The sequence below is a fragment of the Podarcis liolepis genome, assembly GCF_965112155.1.
Source record: "Podarcis liolepis genome assembly, chromosome: 13".
Lineage (NCBI taxonomy): Eukaryota > Metazoa > Chordata > Lepidosauria > Squamata > Lacertidae > Podarcis > Podarcis liolepis.
The window spans coordinates 1,709,423-1,729,467 of record NC_139573.1 but is presented as its reverse complement, the minus strand read 5'-3'; the positions used below and the strand labels follow the sequence as shown (position 1 = coordinate 1,729,467).

General features: G+C 51.5%; 1 protein-coding gene across 4 annotated transcripts in view; it reads left to right on the top strand.

Moving 5' to 3' along the window:
- Positions 1-5,198: 5,198 nt before the first annotated feature.
- The window catches only part of KIF1C (kinesin family member 1C), a 52,281-nt gene continuing 37,434 nt past the window's right edge, over positions 5,199-20,045 (top strand). Inside the window, exons 1-2 of one of the 4 annotated variants that reach the window (XM_083472502.1) lie at positions 7,579-7,856; positions 8,070-8,225. The gene's annotated coding sequence lies outside the window, so the exon portion shown is untranslated. Of the gene's footprint in view, positions 5,560-7,578; positions 7,857-8,069; positions 8,226-20,045 lie in introns of those variants that run through there. The other 3 variants (XM_083472500.1, XM_083472503.1, XM_083472501.1) reach the window with 3 other exon arrangements.

Below are 20,045 nucleotides of genomic sequence, written 5' to 3'. Positions count from 1 at the left end.
ACTCTGGAGAGTCCCATGGACTGCAAGAAGATCACACCTCTCCGTTCTGAAGGAAATCAGCCCTGAGTGCTCCCTGGAAGGACAGATCCTGAAGCTGAGGCTCCAGTACTTTGGCCACCTCATGAGAAGACTCCCTGGAAAAGACCCTGATGCTGGGAAAGATGGAGGGCGCAAGGAGAAGGGGACGATGGAGGACGAGATGGCTGGACAGTGTTCTCGAAGGAACCAGCATGAGTTTGACCAAACTGCAGGAGGCAGTGGAAGACAGGGGTGCCTGGCGTGCTCTGGTCCATGGGGTCACGAAGAGGCGGACACAACTAAACGACTAAACAACAACAACAGGACTTAGCATCTGAGCGCAAAGCCTGCACCCACAATGAATGGCATTTTCCAGCTGACACAGCGGGTGCCAACTCCTGTCCATCTGTTTCCTGCTGCGGCCACCTCCGTGAGGAAATGCACAGGAGCGTTTCCTGCCCTACAGTTTCCTCCCATCAAGGGCCGTAGTCATTACCTGGGATTTGATTCCTGCACTGTTTGTTTTCCCCCAGCAAACCTTCCCCCACAAGCCTCAGCCAGGAACCGGTTTCCACTTTGTGTGCGAATTGTTGTAACCGAGGGCAACGCAGAAAGAACAAGAGGCCTCCGACCAGATGAGAGCCCACCATTTCTTTAATTCATAGAGGGATGAGTCATAGATCCACCTAGAATCCTGTGTTCAGTTCTGGGCGCCACAATTTATGAAGGATGTTGACAAGCTGGAAGGGGCACAGAGGAGGGAGACAAAGAGGATTAAGGGCCTGGAAACCAAGCCTTATGAGGAACGGTTGAAGGAATTGGGGATGTTTAGCCAGGAAAAGAGGAGAGGAGATAGGATAGCCATCTTCACTTATCTCAAGGGCTATCACATGGAAGAGGGAGCAGGCTTGTTTTCTCCTGCTCTGTAGGGCAGGACTCGAACCCATGGCTTCAAGTGACAAGAAAGGAGATTGCAGCTCAGCCTCTGGAAGAACTTTCTGACAGTAAAAGCCGTTCAGCAGTGCAACAGGTTCCATTAGAAGGTGGTGGATCCTTCTTCCTTGGAGGTTTTTAAGCAGAGTTTGGATGGCCACCTTTCCGGGATGCTTTAGCTGAGATTCCTGCGTCGCAGGGGGTTGGGCTGGATGACTTTCCCGGCCCCTTTCAGCTCTATGGTTCTGTTATTCTAAGAACATAGCCATTGTGGCCAGAGTGGCCATTGAAAGCCAGGGCCGGCCCAGGACATTTTGGCCCCTGAGGAGAACCACAAAATGGCGCCCCCTCTCTGCTAGGAAAGAAGGGGTGAGTGAAGATCTACATCAGGAACAAGGCTGGAGTGAAGGCTTGCACTGGGATCTGCTGCTCCTGTGAATCCTGTTGCCTGAGGCAGTTGCTTCACCTGGCCTAACAGGTGGGCTGGCCCTGTTAGTAATTTATTTGCCTAATAATATTTTACAATCATCCAAGTTGGTGGTCATTGCTGCCTCCTGGCCTATTAGGCTCTGGTATAAATCAGTGAGGGACGCAAGTGGTGCTGTGGGTTAAACCACAGAGCCTAGGACTTGCCAATCAGAAGGTCGGCGGTTCGAATCCCCGCGACGGGGTGAGCTCCTGTTGCTCGGTCCCTGCTCCTGCCAACCTAGCAGTTCAAAAGCACGTCAAAGTGCAAGTAGATAAATAGGTACCGCTCCGGCGGGAAGGTAAACGGTGTTTCCGTGCGCTGCTCTGGTTCGCCAGAAGCACCTTAGTCCTGCTGGCCACATGACCTGGAAGCTGGACGCCGGCTCCCTCGGCCAATAAAACGAGATGAGCGCCGCAACCCCAGAGTCGGTCACGACTGGACCTAATGGTCAGGGGTCCCTTTACCTTTTTCTAAATCAGTGATGTAGCAGTGGTAGTTGACTTTCCCATGTGAGAACGCAGTAAACAGGTTTACAAAGGAGTAGACAGTGACTCTTGTTCCTTTGAAAAGCTCAGGCTGCTCACATTTGGCATCCGCCTTTCTTTCCCCCTCACTTAGCAGTGCAAATGGATTCCAGCAGATGGCGCCCTACACAGATTAACACAGCAGCACAGCCCTGCCTGCCTTCCTTGTTGAGGCCCTTCCCGAAAAAGCATATAGATAAAGGTCACTCACAAGCTTTTTTGACAAAGCGCCACACCAAAGGCGTGTAAGGAGTAAGCTTAGCAGTCGAGGAGTAAGAGGAGAGGTCCTCTTGCAGATCAGGAATTGCTTGATTTGCAGGAATAAATGGACAGTTCTCCAACTGGAGAGATGTAGGAAGAGGAATCCAACTACCCCAAGGATCCTCAGACCTGATAATGCCAAGGTTGCAGGTTCGATCCTTGTAAGGGGGCAGCTGCACATTCTTCCATTGTGTGGGGTTGGACTGGATGACCCACAGGCTTCCTTCCAACTATGATTCTGTGATGACTCTATAATGACTAGATGGGCCCCCTTTGGCCTGATCCAGCAGAGCTAATCTTGCGTTGTTGTGCTCCTCCTGACTTCGCTGTGCTTTTTCCAGTAGTGGGCTGAGTTAGGGCAGGATTCCACCCCGCCCTCCGGTCCTCTGGTTTTGGCAGGTCTCCTTGGCAGTGTTGTCTGGAATAAAAGCTGCGCGGCAGTCAAAGGGGGGAAATGAACCTTTTTGTTCCCCTCGCCTTGTATATTTATCCGTTTCACACTGCCATAAAAATTTACAATAGGCGTGGGAGGTTGAAACATGTGGATAATTGGGGGGGGGGACACACCATTGGGAGCTTTTCCTTATGAATGTTCTTAACCTTCTACCCACATCCCATCTTTACAGGCACAAAGACGCATCATTGGTGATATATATAGAGAGAGAGAGGGAGGGAGAGACGGAGAATAGCTTTTGTTGTTGGTGATTTATTTTTATCTTGCAAAGGAACAAGAGGAGAATCAGAGTTCTAAGGAAGAGGCCTCCGTGTGTTTTGCTTTTATTTAATAAAAAAACCTAGTATTTTTAGGTATAAATTATGCGTCAAGGGACGCGGGTGGAGCTGTTGGTTAAACCACAGAGCCTAGGACTTGCCGATCAGAAGGTCGGCAATTAGAATCCCCGCGACGGGGTGAGCTCCTGTTGCTCGGTCCCTGCTCCTGCCAACCTAGCAGTTTGAAAGCACGTCAAAGCGCAAGTAGATAAATAGGTATCGCTCCGGCGGGAAGGTAAATGGCGTTTCCGTGCGCTGCTCTGGTTCGCCAGAAGCAACTTAGTCATGCTGGCCACATGACCTGGAAGCTGTCTGCGGACAAACGCCGGCTCCCTCGGCCAGTAAAGCGAGATGAGCGCCGCAACCCCAGAATCGGTCACGACTGGACCTAATGGTCAGGGGTCCCTTTACCTTTACCTATGCATTTGAAATAAGAAGTGAGTTAATTTAGACAGAGAGATGGAGAGGAAATGAAGGCGCAGAAGAGCAACCCTAGGTCACCACATGCAATAGATGCTCAGCCCAGAAGAGGCGGTGGTGGAAACAGCCAAGAAGATGCAACAGCCAAATGCAACAAGGATTAGACATGCTCAGGAGCTGTGAAGGGGGGGACAACACCCACAAGAACTCTCTTCCTTGAGCCAACGAACTCACCAACAACAGGGTTCCTCCGCCTCTAGCTCACATGCCTTGCATTCTTACACATACAGAATATTACCCCGCCTATTTTTACTGAAATTTTGTTTTAGTATGGGATGCCTTCTTACAATGTTGGGTGAAGGGTGGGCAAGAAATCGGAATAACGACAGTGGTGTTTGTCTGTCGTACGTAAATCAGCAAGTGAGCCAGTTCTTCGGAACGGTCAAGCATAATAGTATGGCGTTCTAGGGGCCGATTTTTTGGCTCAATAACAATCATAATTTTATTATTTATACGCCGCCCATCTGTCTGGGTTTCCCCAGCCCGCCTTATGATGTTTTAAGGTCGTTCATGTTCCGATCTCTTAGAGGTTTTATACATATTATCTACCCTCCACCTTAGGGTTTCTGCAGGAAGGGTGATCCAGAAAGAGCAACAGCAATACTGTTATTAAGTTATGGGTGAACATATCAGCCGACACAGCTTTGGTGCGTAGTGGTTGAGGAGCTTCTCTTGAATCCTGTCCCACAGCGCTGCCTGGACTGCTAGAGGCGCAACCAATGCTCGGGCCGTCTTGAACACTTTGGGGCCACAAAGGCTGAGAGCTCATGCTCTACAGAGCCTCCTGTCAGCTCGTTTGCTTGGAGGTAGCAGTCAAACCGAGCGAGGTAGGAGTCCCATGATTCAGAGGCTGGGGCAAACGGCGGTAGAGGCACGAGCGAAGCCATGATTCCAATGCCAACGTGGTGGGCGATGGATGGGACACAGTGCTCTAGCCAGAACGGTCAGCTCTGAATTGGTTCTGTTCAGTGATTCAGCTCAGCTCAGAGGGTGGCTGCATCTGGCTGTGCTCTGATGTCCATCGATCCCACCTTCGTCGCCAGTGTTAAGTTGCGGGTGAACATATCAGACGACACAGCGATCCTTCAAACAGCTCTTGTTTATTCACAGGCCAGAACAGAACAGAACTGAAGGGTTGAGTCAGCCTGCTTATATAGAGCTCAACTACAATGCAACAGTAACCATTTTCTGTAACTATCCAATCACTGAACATCACTTTCAATTCCTGATTTGCATATGTGGACCTGAGTGAAAACTGTCTATAGTATTCCCCCCTGCTGGCCCAGGGTGAGAACATCAGTATGTACATAACAACTATAGTAAAAAAAAAATCCTTCCAGTTGTTACTGGTACGAACTTTCGTGTGTATCTGAAGAAGCGTGCATGCACATGAAAGCTCATACCAATAACGAACTCAGTTGGTCTCTAAGGTGCTACTGGAAGGCTACCTACCTGTAACTAGTAAAAAAAAACGTTATTGTTTTGTGGCACCTAGAACCTCCTTGTCCTTCTCCGAGGGGGTGCATGCAATGCTAGCCTTGGGGCGCCGGGCGAGAGCCTGCCCCGCTTGCGCGCATCGCCCTGCGCCCTGGACGGCCTCGGAAGGAAGCAGCGCCCTTCTCCATCCTCCCTGGCTCTCCAAGCGCGCAGGGCGCGTTGCCCTTTTAAGAAGTGCCCACCTCCCAGGGAGGGGCCAGGAAACTTTTTCCCGTCTCGCGACATTCCCCAGCCCGTCTCCTCCTCTCTCCTCCCCCCGGGCCCCCTCCCTCCCTCCCTCCCCGGGCCGGTCCTCTCCCGCGTGCTCCTCCCCGATTCCCCTTTGCCCTGCCCGGCGGGCGCCGGCAACTGTGGCGGCGGCGGCGGCTGCTGCTGCTCCACCTCGCCACCATTGCGGGCCGGGGAGGGCGCCCCCTTGAAGGCTCCCCCCCCGAAGATCGCCCCATAGCCTTCCCTTCCCCCGGCGGCGGCAGTGATGCAGCATCCGCAGCCCTAAGAAAAAGTTCGGGGGCGGAGGGGGAAAGGAACAGAAAAAGGCGATATAAAGTTGGGCGTTGCAGCGCCGGGGAGCGGGGCGAAGTTTGGCGGGGCCCCCTGCGCAGGAAGGTGAGCGCTTCTGGGGGGGGGATGCGGGGGGTGGCGCATCCCCGGGGAGAAAGAGAGGCGGGCGGGCGGGCAGCGCCTTGTATCGGAATGCCGGGGGAGGCCGAGCGGGAGCGCAGGGCGCCGGGATCCCCTCCTGCGCGCCAGGCGGAGAGCCCGTGCCCGGCGGCGGCGCCCTCAAGACAAACAGAAGGATTCCTGCAACGCCGGAGGATCTCCTGCGCGGGGAGCGGGAGCAGGAGGGCGGCTGGAGTCTGGGCTGGGTAGGGGAGCCGAGGCTGCTTTCATCCGGAGAAGCTGGAACGCGCAGGAGGGTTGGAGGCTGGGCGCGCAGCGAAAACTTCCCCTGACTTTCCTCCCTTTTTCATCTTGCTGCTTTCGCGGAAAAGGAGCCCCGCGAGGGCTTCAAGGCTTGCTTTTGACACTTGTAACAAGACTCCTGACTTATGGCTCTAGAATTGTAGAGTGGGAAAGGATCCCCCAAGGGCCATCTAGCCCAACCCCACCGCAATGCAGGAATCGCAGCTAAAGATTCCTGACGGAAACTCTGTTTGAAAACCTCCAGCCAAGGAGAACCCGCCAACTTCCAGGGGACTCCATCCCGCTGACAAACAGCTGTTACTTGTCAGAAAGTTCTTCCTAATGTTTGGAATCTCCTTTATTGTCTTTTCAATCCATTGGAGGGTTCTTATTGTGGGGATCAGTGGGGTTAGGCGTGGGGGGAGTCCTCCCCCAATCCCTGGAACTTTCCCCCAAACCCACTTACAACGGGAGGCTAGGAAAAGTTCTTTCTCTAGCAAGCAGAGTGCTACAACCAGACCCAGGTTACGCTAGCTAGCAGTAGCACCCCAGTAACGCTTCTTCCCATTTACGGCTTGGCTCACTTGCTTAAGTTGCCTGTTAGCTGTTCTTTCTGCTTGTTGAGAAACGTCACAGGTTCATTGCATCAGAGAAAGCTTCCATGGAGTAGAGCCTGTTTTGTTAGATATTCTTCTGTGTTGGCTCTACATTAATTTTGTATGTGGGGGTTGATGGAGGCAGGGAAACATTCCTTCTTGCTTTTGGGGTGCTGGGTTTGATGGCCCATTTGGTCTGTTGGTTCTCATAATCCTTCTACCCACTTGCAGAGGCCTCGTGAAGTTTGTGACAGGCAAAGGTAAAGGGACCCCTGACCATTAGGTCCAGTCGTGGCCGACTCTGGGGTTGCGGTGCTCATCTCGCTTTTCTGGCCGAGGGAGCTGGCGTACAGCTTCCGGGTCATGTGGCCAGCAGGACTAAGCCGCTTCTGGCAAACCAGAGCAGCACACGGAAACACCGTTTACCTTCCCGCCGGAGCGGTACCTATTGATCTACTTGCACTTTGAGGTGCTTTCGAACTGCTAGGTGGGCAGGAGCAGGAACTGAGCAACAGGAGCTCACCCCGTCGCGGGGATTCGAACCGCCAACCTTCTGATCGGCAAGTCCTAGGCTCTCTGGTTTGTGACAGAATAGGGTGCTAATGCCACTCCAATGTGCCAGCCATTCCCAGAGCCATCCTCAAACACTAGGAGGAGGACATTCAATCCATGCTTGCTGTTCCTGTTTTTCAATGAGATTTGAAAACACTAATCTGACGTAGGCGGGAGACGTTCTGTGGGTTTGGAGGCCTGTTTGGGGTGGGAAGTCTGTAGGATGTATGAATTAGGGAGTTTAAAATGTCACTGGGATTTTTTTCCTGGTCCTTGACCCTGCCCTGAGGCAAGTGAAAGATTCTGTGTTCCAGTAGCAGAAAGGATACCATAATGTTGACTGCCCCCTCCCTCCTCAAATCCCCAGGGGTGTGATGCTCTGGAGTCTCCTGATGTTGGTGGAGGCAACCCTGGGTGTTGGTGGTGGGGTTTATCATTTGTTCCAGGTCATGTCCGAGCAACCGAGAAGTTGGGAGGTGGGGAGTGGGAGCATAAGATACGCGTCCCTTGTTGTCAGGAGTTATTTTTAGGAGAATGACCGGTCCTTCGTCTATGTTCCGAATACACAGAAACATTCCCGATCCGGGGGTGCGTTGGGGAAGAGGGAGAATGCAAAGTTGCTCTGTCTCTGGGTCCTATTGAAGGACAGGCTGTTGCGTTCTCTTCTTGGGAACACAAGATGGGTAAAACGACACCGCTTATTTGGGTCAGCTGAGGTGGACGTATACAGACGAGTCCCCTTCGTATAGCGGTCGGGCAAATTTTCTGGTATCCGTGGAGCGTGCTGCGGCCTGAAACCATTCCTGTGGCTGATTGTAAATGCTTCCCAAATACTCATCCGTTGTTAACAAGGTAATGGAGGCAGGATTGCTTGGTGGGTTGTGTCCTGGTGCTGTGGAAAGTGTTTGGCTTTACACTGGACAAAGAAAAACGTGTGTTGTATTTGTGAACTTGGATAGTGGCAGTGCTTCCCCCCCCCCCCCGCTTTGCCCATGGCATGTTCTTAAAAGCTTGGACGTTCTCCTAATATCCTCACAAAATGTCATTTTTACAATTTTTTAAAAGGGGTGGATAGGTTTCCAGGCTCTCTGTTCAGAGAGGGCCCTTCCACCTGACCTTGAATCCTGCTGCAGTTTAAACAGTTCAGAAGCTGTCCAGCTTGGTGCTATCTAATCCCTCAGGTGGCGCAATGGGTCAGTGCGCCCGGCTGTTAAACAGAAGGTTGGTGGTTCGAGCCCAGCCAGGGACGGCTGTTGTGCTCAGGCTTCCTTCCAACTCTGTGAGCATATGATTCCATGAATATTTGGGAGAGAGGTTAGGGGGGCGGGGAATGTGACTGCTAAATTCTAGGGAAATTGACTTTGTTCTAAATTATGTTCTCCGTTTCCAGGAAAGGCCGTTTAGCCATTTAGCCTACTCTCTACCAGTGAGAAGAATCTCTGGTGCCGCATATGTGGCATTTTGGGAACTGAGGAGGGTGCCCCCCTGTCCTATATGACCTTAGTTCTTGCCCTCCCCTTTCCATGGGACATTAGGGCCTGCAGTGACCAAGGACAGGGCAAGGGCCACGATTCAGTGGTTGAACATCCGCTTTGCATGCAGAAGGTCCCTGGTTCTGATGGCATCTCCGGATAGGGCTGGGAGAGAACCCCCTCTCTCTTTCCAGAAACCTTGGAGTGCAGTTGCTGCCAGTCAGTGCCGTCAGTACCAGTCAGTACTGAGTGAGATGGACTGCTGGTCTGACCCTCCTTAAGGTGGCTTCCTATATGCCTGGGTTGTGTGCAATAGCCCCTTCTTTGGATTTCTTTACGAGTGGTGATCCTGAGCTGCCGTTCCTTTGCTTCTCCCTCTACATCGCGTGGCTTGGCTCACTTCCTTGAGTTGCTCAGGCTGCTTGCCCTGGAAGCAGCTCTCGCAGGGCGTCCACTTTTCCTCTCGGCACCCACTGATGTCTGGGTTGCTTGGGCGGAGTGGCAAGGGAGGAGGCTGGTCCCCTTGGGCTCGAGGCCGGACCAGATAGCCTTTGACTTGGACCCTGTGTGACTCTGTCCCAGGTATGGGTGGAGGCACCTATCTCTCTCTTGCTGTGGCAGTTCCTTCAGTTCTGCTTGCGGGTACCTTGGCGTAGCCTTCTGTGACTGAGGCTGCTGAGTTTTACACCCAAACGTCTTGGAAAGCCTCCGCTCCCCCCCCTTGCCCAAATTGGTTACCAAACATGGATTTTGGAGTTTCTCCTTTTCCAACACCTTGAACTTCTTGTGCTGCTTTTTTGACAGGTTTCCCCAATTGCCTTGGTGTGTGTGTGTGACCATTGCCGCTTGTATGTGTGTGTGTGTTTATCTGTCCAAGCCGTTCCCATCTGCCTTGGCCTGTTGTAAGCAAAAGCCCTCCTGACCCTGTCTCTCATGACTGCTCTTTGAGGTCCAGGCAGCTGATCAAATATCCCCTGCTTTGCCAGAAAGCCTCTGGGTAGAGGGAGAGCTGCAATGCCCCGGCAAAAAGCTTTGCTCAGCTAGCTTGGCATGGGAACTCGCCTGCTTCATCATGCGCTGCACATTGCCTTCCCTGTGAATGCATGGACAGTACAGAAAAACAAATCCACCTTCTCTTTCTTTCTCTCCTTCTCTCTCCTCCCTCCCCCCCCCCCCCCGTTTCTGTGGCCAGTTCTGCAAGTCAAGGATCTATTTCACCAGTAGCAATTAGGTCTGCTGTGTGTCTCCCTATGGTGTCTTCCTATAATGCTGGGCTGCATTTGGGAGGGTGCTCTTCAAGGTGGTGGCTGTCCTGCTGTCTTGGTTGCTGAGGGGGTGTGGAGGAAAGTGATTCCACCCCCCGGCCAGCTTGCTTTGTGAAGGTCTTGTGGGTCTAAGGCACCTTGCCCTGCTTCAGAACATAGCCATCCTGGTTAGTAGCCATAGATAGTCCTCTCCTCCTCCATGCATTCCTCAAACCCTGTTCAGGCATGGCCAAACTCAGCCCTCCAGATGTTTTGGGACTACAACGCCCATCGTCCCTAGCTAACAGGACCAGTGGTCAGGGATGATGGGAATTGTAGCCCCAAAACATCTGGAGGGCCACGTTTGACCGTGTCTGCTGTAGATAGTCTTTGACACCTCCAGTGCCCCCCTCTTGCCCCTAGGTAACCCCACTTCCCCCTTTGGGAAAAGCTAGTCTAGAGCCCTTCTCCCCGGGCCTCAGTTTCCCTGCCTCTGTCCAGGAATGGGGAAGGTTCTGTGAATGGCTGATTTGTCTAGTTTTGATGGGGTGGGGGAAATCCAGCGTTGTCACCCCTTGCCCGGGTGTGGCTCCTTCACAGCATCCCAAGCAGGCGCTAGGAAGACAGTGGTTGCCTGAGACTGGATGTTGCCTCCTGTTAGACTCGCGCTCACAGTCCTGCCAAGGAGAAGCGAACTCTTCTTCCTGGACGTCAGTTCTTTGCTCTCTGCATAAATACTGGGAGTGCCATTTGATGTGCGCACACGGCAGACACAACAGCTGCCCTGGTGTTCTGACTGGCTCTTCCCCAGCTGAGTCAACCCTGTCATTCCACAGCCTGTCAATCCTTAGATTTGTTTGTGGCACTGTGACGTCTTGGCCCTTAAATCTTTCAGCTCAACATGGAAGGGATCTCCATCTTGCCCTTCGCCTCACTCTGTCTTCATCTTTCCCTTTCTCCTCCCTCTGCTCCATCAACCTGAGCCAGAGGTGGTGATGGGATTAGACTGTGTCTAAGACTTCGGAGCGACCAGGGTTTGAATCCCCACTTGTCCATAAATCTCCCGGGGTGGCCTTGGAGGCCAGTCACAGCCTCTGATCCCAACCAATCTTCTGATGTTCTTATCCCTTTGGCCTAACACGGCTGCTTTCTTCCAGCACCTACCTGAAGCTTGATGAATGTACTGGGATCATTCTGAGGCAGACTTCCTGGCAGCCCTGAGAGGCTTTCTCCCCAGTAAAGTGATGCAGAATCATCGAATAGTAGAGTTGGAAGGGACCCCAAGGATCATGTCTTCCAACCCCCTGCAATGCAGGAATATGCAGCTGTCCCATACAGGGATCGAACCTGCAGCCTTGGCAATATCAGCACCACACTCTCACCAACTGAGCTATTCAGGAATGCAGTGGGACCTTTGGGCACCCTGTGGGATTCTCCCTTGCGGATGGCGGTGGTAACACAATTTCCCCTCCTCCAAAGTTTGTAACATCAGCCGCCACAAACTGAGAAGGGAGACTCCAGTGTGAAATTGGTGCTTGTCAGGGAGTTTGATTCTGTTTGTTTAGACCTGAATCAAGATATCAGTTTTGTTTTCCTGCTGCAGATGTTGACTTAGCATTGTAAAGGTTGGGTGATTTGTGTTAACCGGCAATTGCGAATGGCCAATGCATTTGATGTGTATGCATTTTGAACTTCATGTAGAGTGGATGCAGATGGAACTTTTTGCATTTGATAGCCATTTGGCTCCACTATTTACAACCCGACCCGCCATGCACACGTGTGTGTGTGTGAGAGAGAGAGAGAGAGAGAGAGAGAGAGAGAGAGAGATTAGATAAGATCTACTATGTACTTTGGAAAATGGATTGTCAGTTCTCTGTGCAGTTGGCCAGCTCTTGAGATATTGTCATCACACTTAGAGTGAGGGTTCCCAAGGTGAGCGCCATTTTGATTCAAGGTGGCGTCACTCAATTTTTGGTGTGACCGTTGCAAACTCACAAATTACATTATCCGTTTTAAAAAATAACATTTTTTTGGTCTCTTAAAATTCCTGGGCAGTGCCCAGTACTCCCGTCTAATAGTTATTTAATCTGCCCATTGAGGATAATGCCTCATGCATCTGGAGTGTGATCTAGTCCACAAAAACCTTTGACACAATACTGCTCCAGGTGCAACAAGGATGTTTGTTATGCTTGCCCAGTAACTCAGTGTAACTTCTGGGCAGCTGGGGAAGTGGTGCCTTTGCTTCCTTACTGCACTCTGAAGGGGCCTTGCTTCTGTACCAGCCCCATTTAAGAACGTTAAGAAAGCCCAATTTCACATTATCCTGTGGAGAGGGAGACCTGTGTGTCTGTATTTGTTGTATGATTCCCACCAAATGGCCTGTAATTTTTCAGGGTCCTCCAAGCCTTTGGCCACCCACAATTTATGAGTTGTTTTCCCCCGGCTAATGCTAAACTCCACATGGGCTTATACCAAACCAAAAGCTGCAAGTCATAGAATCACAGAATTATAAAGTTGGGAGGTCAATTGAGGTTCTGGCACCTGCCAACATCCGTATCAAGAGTTCCTTTCAGCTGATCGTCGTATGGATTTATTTAACAAATCTGTGGTGAAGTTAGAGACATCACCTTGCCGACACAGGTCCATATAGTTAAAGCTCTGGTTTTCCCAGTAGTGATGTCCCAGTGGAAGTGAGAGCTGGACCATAAAGAAGGCTGATCGCCAAAGAATGGATGCTTTTGAATTATGTTGCTGGAGGAGACTCTGGAGAGTCCCATGGACTGCAAGAAGATCAGACCTATCCATTCTGAAGGAAATCAGTCCTGAGTGCTCACTGGAAGGACAGATCCTGAAGCTGAGGCTCCAAGACTTTGGCCACCTCCTGAGAAGAGAAGACTCCCTGGAAAAGACCCTGATGTTGGGAAAGATGGAGGGCGCAAGGAGAAGGGGATGACAGAGGACGAGATGGTGGGACAGTGTTCTCAAAGCGACCAGCATGAGTTTGACCAAAGTGCGGGAGGCAGTGGAAGACAGAAGTGCCTGGCGTGCTCTGGTCCAGGGGGTCATAAAGAGTTGGACATGACTAAACGACTAAACAACAACAACAACAAGTGTTGAAGTTAGAAGGGGACATATGAGTATTTTGGTCATTTCTGGACAAATCCAGAATTGGAATACCTGTGGGCACTCCCACCACAGGTGGAAAAAGGTGCCCCTTTCCCCACAGCCCCTTCAGCAGCGTGGAGAGGATTGTGACGCCACGTGAGCAACTTGGATTTGCAGGATCCTTGGACTTGCAAGCGCCTGGCCACTTTTGAGAAGGCCTTAGAGATGTCTGGAGTTCATCCCTTGGCCTCATATTTTGTGTGTGTGTGTGTTAGAGGTGTGGGAGAGAGGCAGGCAGGCTGCTGCACGGCCCTCTTCCGGCTGAATGAAAGATGGATGCTTCACTTGTGCTTTTTATTTATTTATTCAGGGCGTGTGTCTTGTTTCCTACCAGCTCTGTGATTATGGTAATTAACACGACTTGATGGTCCAGAAGCTTTAATTAAAGGCTTATCGCTGCCTTCCCTGCTGAGTTGCATGGGTGGTTTCTCTGTGCCACAGGAGAGGCTGAATTGACTGCCAGTTCATAGCAATAGCTGCAGCTCTCTCTCTCTCTCTCTCTCTCTCTCTCTCTCTGTGTGTGTGTGTGTGTGTGTTTGTATGAGCAAGAGATGGGTGTGGGAGCAGAAGGCTGTTTCCTGAGGTCAGGGTCAGCTGTTGTTTCTGCAGGAGCAAACAGACTTAGTGAGAGGCGTGTTGTGAACTAAAATGCCACTGGTCCAGAACAGAGAATCTAAGTCAGATAGCCTGCTGCCCTGTTGAACTCCCCTGCAGTAAGGAAGACCTCTGAGCATGTGCAGGGTGCATTTGTTGGTCCATCAGCACAAGCTCAGGGGCACAGCTAAGTGGCTGGAAAGCCTGGTTTCCCTGAGGAGGCCTAAGCCCCAGGACCTCTCTGGAAGCACATGGATATCCTTGTGCTATCTCTTGTGCGCTGTCTGTCTGTCTCTCTGTGTACTTTCAGCTGCAGATATGGAGATATGGCCCTGGTGCAGTTCCATTATACAGTAAAACCATGGGTTGCGGACGTAATTTGTGATGGAGGCACGTCTGCAACCTGCAGCGCCGTGTCTGCGCATGCATATGATGCGATTTGGCGCTTCTGCGCATGTGCAGAAACCCGGAAGTAACGCTTTCCGGTACTTCCAGGTTTCCCGTGGTCCACAACCTGAAAATGCATAACCCGAAGCATCTGTAACCTGAGGTACCACTGTAATTTATTTAGTGCTAGCCAGAGTGATGTGGACCCTGCCCCAAAGACAAGATAGTCGAGCAAGGGAGAAAAGAAAGCCATTAAAGAAAGTACTTTTTCACGCAGAGTTAAACTGTGGAACTCACTCCCACAGGAGGCAGGGACAGCCAACCTCCCCCCTCCCCATGGCTTTAAAAGACAATTGGCTTTTTAAAAAGGGCTATTGGTGGCTACCAGCCACAATGGCTATGCTCTACCTTCACAGTTGGAGGCAGCAATGCCTCTGAATACCAGTTCCTGGAAACCGTGGGAGGGGACAGAGGCTTTTGGGCTTGGTCCTGCTTGCCAGTTCCCCACTGGGGCAGCTGGTTGGCCCCTATGAGAACAGGATTCTGGACTAGAGGGGCCCACTTTGGCTTGTCCTACCAGGCTCATCTTATGTTCTTAGAAGTCAGGAATTAAAAACCGAGTGGTGAGGAAGAGGCAGAAGTCATCTTGCAGCGAAAGAGCACACCAGGTGAGCTTGTGTGGCTCCTTGAAAAAGGCCCAAGGAGCACAGACAAGGCTTATTCCTTTCCCATTTCCAAACACTTTTGCGGAGGTGCCTAGATAGATACCTGGGATCCTTTTGGCCTTAATCACTCCAGGTGTGTTGGGAGGTGCAGGCACACCCAACTCTTCCGCAAGACTCTTCCACGTGGCTGGGGCAGACTTTGGGAAGGGCTGAACGCAAAGCCAAGCGGAGCTTGAATGTGTGTGTGTGTGTGTGTGTGTGTGTGTGTGTGTGTGTGTGTGTCTGCCTCTTCCCTTCTTGACCACAATGGAGCTGCTCTCTGTGGTCAGATGGTGGTGGCTCTGGAACCTCCGTTTGCTAGCTCTGTGCAGAGAACTTTCGCTTGTTTTTAAAAGCAATGCCACCAGCCCAAAGCTATTGTTGTTAGAAGATCTCCCTTTCCTCCTTTCTCCGTCCAGGATGCTTCTGCAGCCAGAAGGGGCCCGGGATGGGCTTGTAACAGGATTGCGGCTCAGAGCACAGAGCTGAAGCGGCAAATAGTTTAAACATACAACCCTAAGCTGCCCTGCAAATCTCTGCTTGTGGAATCAGGAGGGGTGGGGGTGGGGAGGAAGGTTCCTGTCCTGCAGAGGAAGGGGAAGAGGCTTTTTTTGGGGGGGGGGAGGCTTGCACCACAGAGTGCCTGGGAACATTTTCAGGCGTCAAATGGAGGAGGTAAGCTTCGCCCTGCCCCACAGCGTGCAGTGGAGGGTGAAGATTCAGGCAGGTGGGGGTCTCAGGCAGAAGAGTGGCTGCTGTGAATAACAGGTAGGGGGTTAGGATGCTGAAAGCCAGGGTCAGAGTTCGCGGGGAGGTGGAGGGGCTTGGAAGGCGTTGGAGGGAGGTCTATCTAAGCCAGGGGTCAGCAAACTTTTTCAGCAGGGGGCCGGTCCACCGTCCCTCAGACCTTGGGGGGCGGACGGCGGACTATATTTTGGAAAAAAATATGAACAAATTCCTTTGCCCCACACATAACCCAGAGATGCATTTTAAATAAAAGGACACATTCTACTCATGTGAAAACACACTGATTCCCGGACCGTCTGTGGGCCGGATTTAGAAAGTGATTGGGCCGAATCTGGCCCCTGGGCCTTAGTTTGCTGACACATGATCTAAGCCCAGCCAAAGGCCACTTTCTTCTTCAACTCGACCAATCTCTTTGTTTCTCCTTTCCCACCTGAGTCATCTTTCTGGGAAGCATTTTACTCAAAAGCGAACATTTTTAAAATAAATAAATTACAGAGCATTTAAATATTGCTGCAGCGGACTGCCTTCATTGAAAGTGTTTAAGCAGAGGTTAGATGGACACCTGTCAGGGATTCTTGAGTTGCGATTCCTGCATTGCAGGGGGTTGGACTAGGTGGCCCAGCCCTACAATTCAATGATTCAAGTTTGTTGAGAGAAAGGTTGAGACCAGGATGGGAAAAACTTTGGCCCTCCAGATGTTGCTGGCTGGGGCTGATGGGAATTGTAGTTCAGCCACATCTGGAGGGTGAGGTTGGCTTCTCTTTCTGATGTGCTCAGCTGGAAATCTGGGCCCAGCCCAGCACTATTTAGTTTTATTTGTAACTCTATGAATGTTGCTCCAAAGCTGTGGCAAGGCTCACCAGTCTTTGTGGACTATTAAGAAGCATCAGAGCTCTGGTTTTCCCAGTAGTGATGGATGGAAGTGAGAGCTGGACCATCAAGAAGGCTGATTGCCAAAGAATGGATGCTTTTGAATTCTGGTGCTGGAGGAGACTCTGGAGAGTCCCATGGACTGCAAGAAGATCAAACCTCTCCATTCTTTAGGAAATCAGCCCTGAGTTCTCACTGGAAGGCCAGATCCTGAAGCTGAGGCTCCAATACTTTGGCCACCTCATGAGAAGAGAAGACTCCCTGGAAAAGACCCTGATGTTGGGAAAGATGGAGGGCACAAGGAGAAGGGGGCGACGGAGGACGAGATGGTGGGACAGTGTTGTCAAAGCTACCAGGATGAGTTTGACCAAACTGCAGTGGAAGACAGGAGTGCCTGGCGTGCTCTGGTCCATGGGGTCACGAAGAGTTGTACACGACTAAACAACAACAACAAGAACATCAGAACAATGTTTCTGAATGGCAGTTGCTGGAAACCCCAGGAGGGGAGCGTTGCTCTTGTGCTGGGACCCTGTTTGCTGGTTTCCCACTGGGGCATCTGGTTGGCCCCTGTGAGAACACAATGCTAGGCTAGATGCCCCCCCCCATTGGTCTGATCCAGTGCAGGACTCTTCTTATGGGCCACTCCCCTCCCTGCCTTCCCCACCCACATCCTGCTGCAGGCGCTGGTCTTCATATTTCTGCCATGAACAGAGGCAAGCATGGATTGTCTGGTTTCTGTCTGGGGAAGGGCGTTCACCCGCCTGCCCCGTGTGGCAAGTGCCTGGGCTGGCACCAGGAGCTGTGGGTTTTATTGATGGCTTTCTCCTTCACTCACTGCTTGTGGACCCAGATGAACTAGTTGGGCTGGGCTGATCCGGCTGGGAGGAGCTCTCAGAACAGGAAGGATCTCTTTGTTGGGATTCCAGTATGCTTATTCACTTATGTTAGTGTTCTCTCTTACACACACAAATATACACCCTTCAGGAATGCCAGCACTTTGGCTGGCCGCCCTTTTGGCTGGAGGAATGCAAATTGAGGGTCTAGAGTGAAGAAGGGGGGGGGGGAGGAAATATATTCTCCCTTCAGCTTGTTTTCGTCTTGGCCAAATTGATACTGCAAAAAACCAACAACGTAAGCAGCCGGCCATCTTTGAAAAAAAAGAGCATTGTTTAAAAGCAAAGGCCGCAGGCTGCAGACAGGCCAGCACACTCTGGGTTGCTAAAACAGGGTGGCTCAGCAGTCAGCAAGCTCACGGATCACAGCTGGCAAGCTGGTTTCCTGAGAACGTACGAAGAGCCTGCTGCATCTTGCCTAGCATCCTGTTCTCACAGTGGCCACCCAGATGTGCAGCGTGGCAGGTAATGAGCCTACCTCTTGCCAAAATCTTCAGAAGATGCTCTGCTCTGTGTCCCACCAACATCTAAGGTTAGGCCTGAGTAGACAGGGCAGGGGTGCATAGACGGTGGAGCTTTCTCCCTGAGGAATGTAAGAGAAGCTGGCTGCTGATCATTCTCTCACAGCAGTCAGGCAGATGCACGGGGGAAAGCCACGAGGATGCCTTATGAAGACCACCTCGTTTCACGAGGCTCTTTCCCCACTGTGATTATTTATTCCCTCACCTCCTCCAGTGTCCTATTTTGTTCCAGCGCCCCGGCATTTACGTTCTAGCGATTGCTGCTTTTTGAGTGTAGTGCCGTTTCGGCTGTCGTTCTTTGTGTGCGTGTTTTAAGGTTTGCAAGCTGCTTTGGGGCAGAAGGAGAAAAACACACTTAAAATAACTGAGGTTTCAAGGAAAATGTTGGCTAAGTGCAGGATATCTTAGCTTGGTGCAGCGGGTAGGGCAAACGGGACTCCTGCGTTCTCCTTTCTGTTTTATAATACTGCAAAAGGATTCTGATTGGGATAAGGATTTTAAATGCATATACATTTAAATCAACCTTGGGAAGAGGAGGAAAAGGACAGGGGGCTGACACCTGCAAGGTTGTTGGAGGAAGCAGTGCTTTTTTATTTACTAGCCAGTAAGTTAAACCCGGGGACGCAGGTGGCGCTGTGGGTTAAACCACAGAGCCTAGGACTTGTCGATCAGAAGGTTGGCGGTTCAAATCCCTGCCACAGGGTGAGTTCCTGTTGCTCGGTCCCTGCTCCTGCCAACCTAGCAGTTCAAAAGCACACCAGTGCAAGTAGATAAATAGGTACCGCTCCAGCGGGAAGGTAAACAGCGTTTCGGTGTGCTCCTCTGGTCGCCAGAAGCGGCTTAGTCATGTTGGCCACATGATCCAGAAGCTGTACACTGGCTCCCTCGGCCAATAAAGCGAGATGAGCGCCGCAACCCCAGAGTCGGTCATGACTAGACCTAATGGTCAGGGGTCCCTTTACCTTTAAGTTAAACCCGTGTCCCATCCTTCTGACAAGCGGTGTTCAGAGCAGTCGTCCGCAGTAGCATGAACATAGCAAAACACAGCCATACAGGGGGTTGAGCTAGATGACCCTTGTGATCCCTTCCGACTTTACAGTTCTATGATTTCAAATCCCGGTTGCTGGAGACTGGGTGGGTGCTCTTGTGCTCAAATCCTTCTTGCATGCACCCTGCAATGGCCAGCTGTCTGGCCACTGTGAGAACAGGATACTGGACGAGATGGGCTCCCTTTGCAGGCTCTTCTGATATTCTTCAGGTTGTGATCTTTCCGGGGTGGGGGGGGCAAGGTGCCCAGGCTCTGTTTGTAAGCTGGCTGGGTGGGGCGGAGGAGTTGTGCGCTTGCTAGCCTCTTGCCAGAGCCTCTGTGCAAAATGCACGCCTGGCCTGTTTCATCTCTCTTCCCTTCCCGCTCTTGGTTGCCAGGGAACAGCTGTCTTGGCTAAAAATAATCCCTTTTTAGCTGTCATCGGCCATCATGTGAGCAAGGAGTTTTATTCCTCTATCTCTGCCCCCCCCCCTTGTCTTCCTTTCATGTCCTTGGGATCACATTGTGGGCGGAGAAGGCACACGTGTTATTGTGTTTTTAAAAGGGCCTCAGTTTGGGGAGGAAGGGGGCTTTACCCTCATCCCACTCTATATTTTCTGCTTTCTCTGAAGATAAGCAGACTTGTGCTTTGACTTGCAGCTCAACCCCACGTTCGACTTGCGGCGCAATTTTCCTTTGCAGGAAAGAGTCATGCTGCAAGCTGCCTATTCTGGTGATGAAGAGGGCCTATAAACTCATTGGTCAAGACATAGAACATAAACTCTGCTCCGTGCGACAGACTTTCTTTTCTCTGTCCTGAACCTTCCAGCGTTCAGTTTCACGAGATGTTCACGAGTTCTAGAGTAGTTACGAGAGTGCAAGGAAAACGTGCTCCTGCCACACTGCTGGCCATCTCCTGCTTGGCACTGGGGGCAGTCCAAAGTACCATTTCCAAGCTTTCAGTTTCGCCGCTGCCTGCGTGTTGGCGGCATGCTATTGGGAAAGGAAAACTTGTGCGCCTCTAACCCCAAATGACAGCTATAAACAGGTGTGCATGTGTGTGTGAGAGAGAAGAGAGCAGGGTGGTTGGGAAACGTACATGTTTTTATCTGCCGTGACTCAGCAGGCCTGGCCCAGCCCAGACTCACAACAAGTCCTTCAAGCGTAGTTCCCAGGTATTTTTCCAGATCAGCCTTTTGCCAGCCTGGTGGGCCCCGCCCAGATGTTTCGGACTACAGTTCCCATCAGCCTCCAGCCAAGCGCAGCCGATGGGAATCGTAGTCCAGAACACCTGGAGGGAGCCAGGTTTGCAAAAGGCAGATCTTGAATTCTGGCAAGATGGAGGCGCTGTGGGTGACTAGCTCCCGTGTCCAAGAAATCAGTTGCTGACCCTGGATGGAGTTGCCCTCCCGCTGAA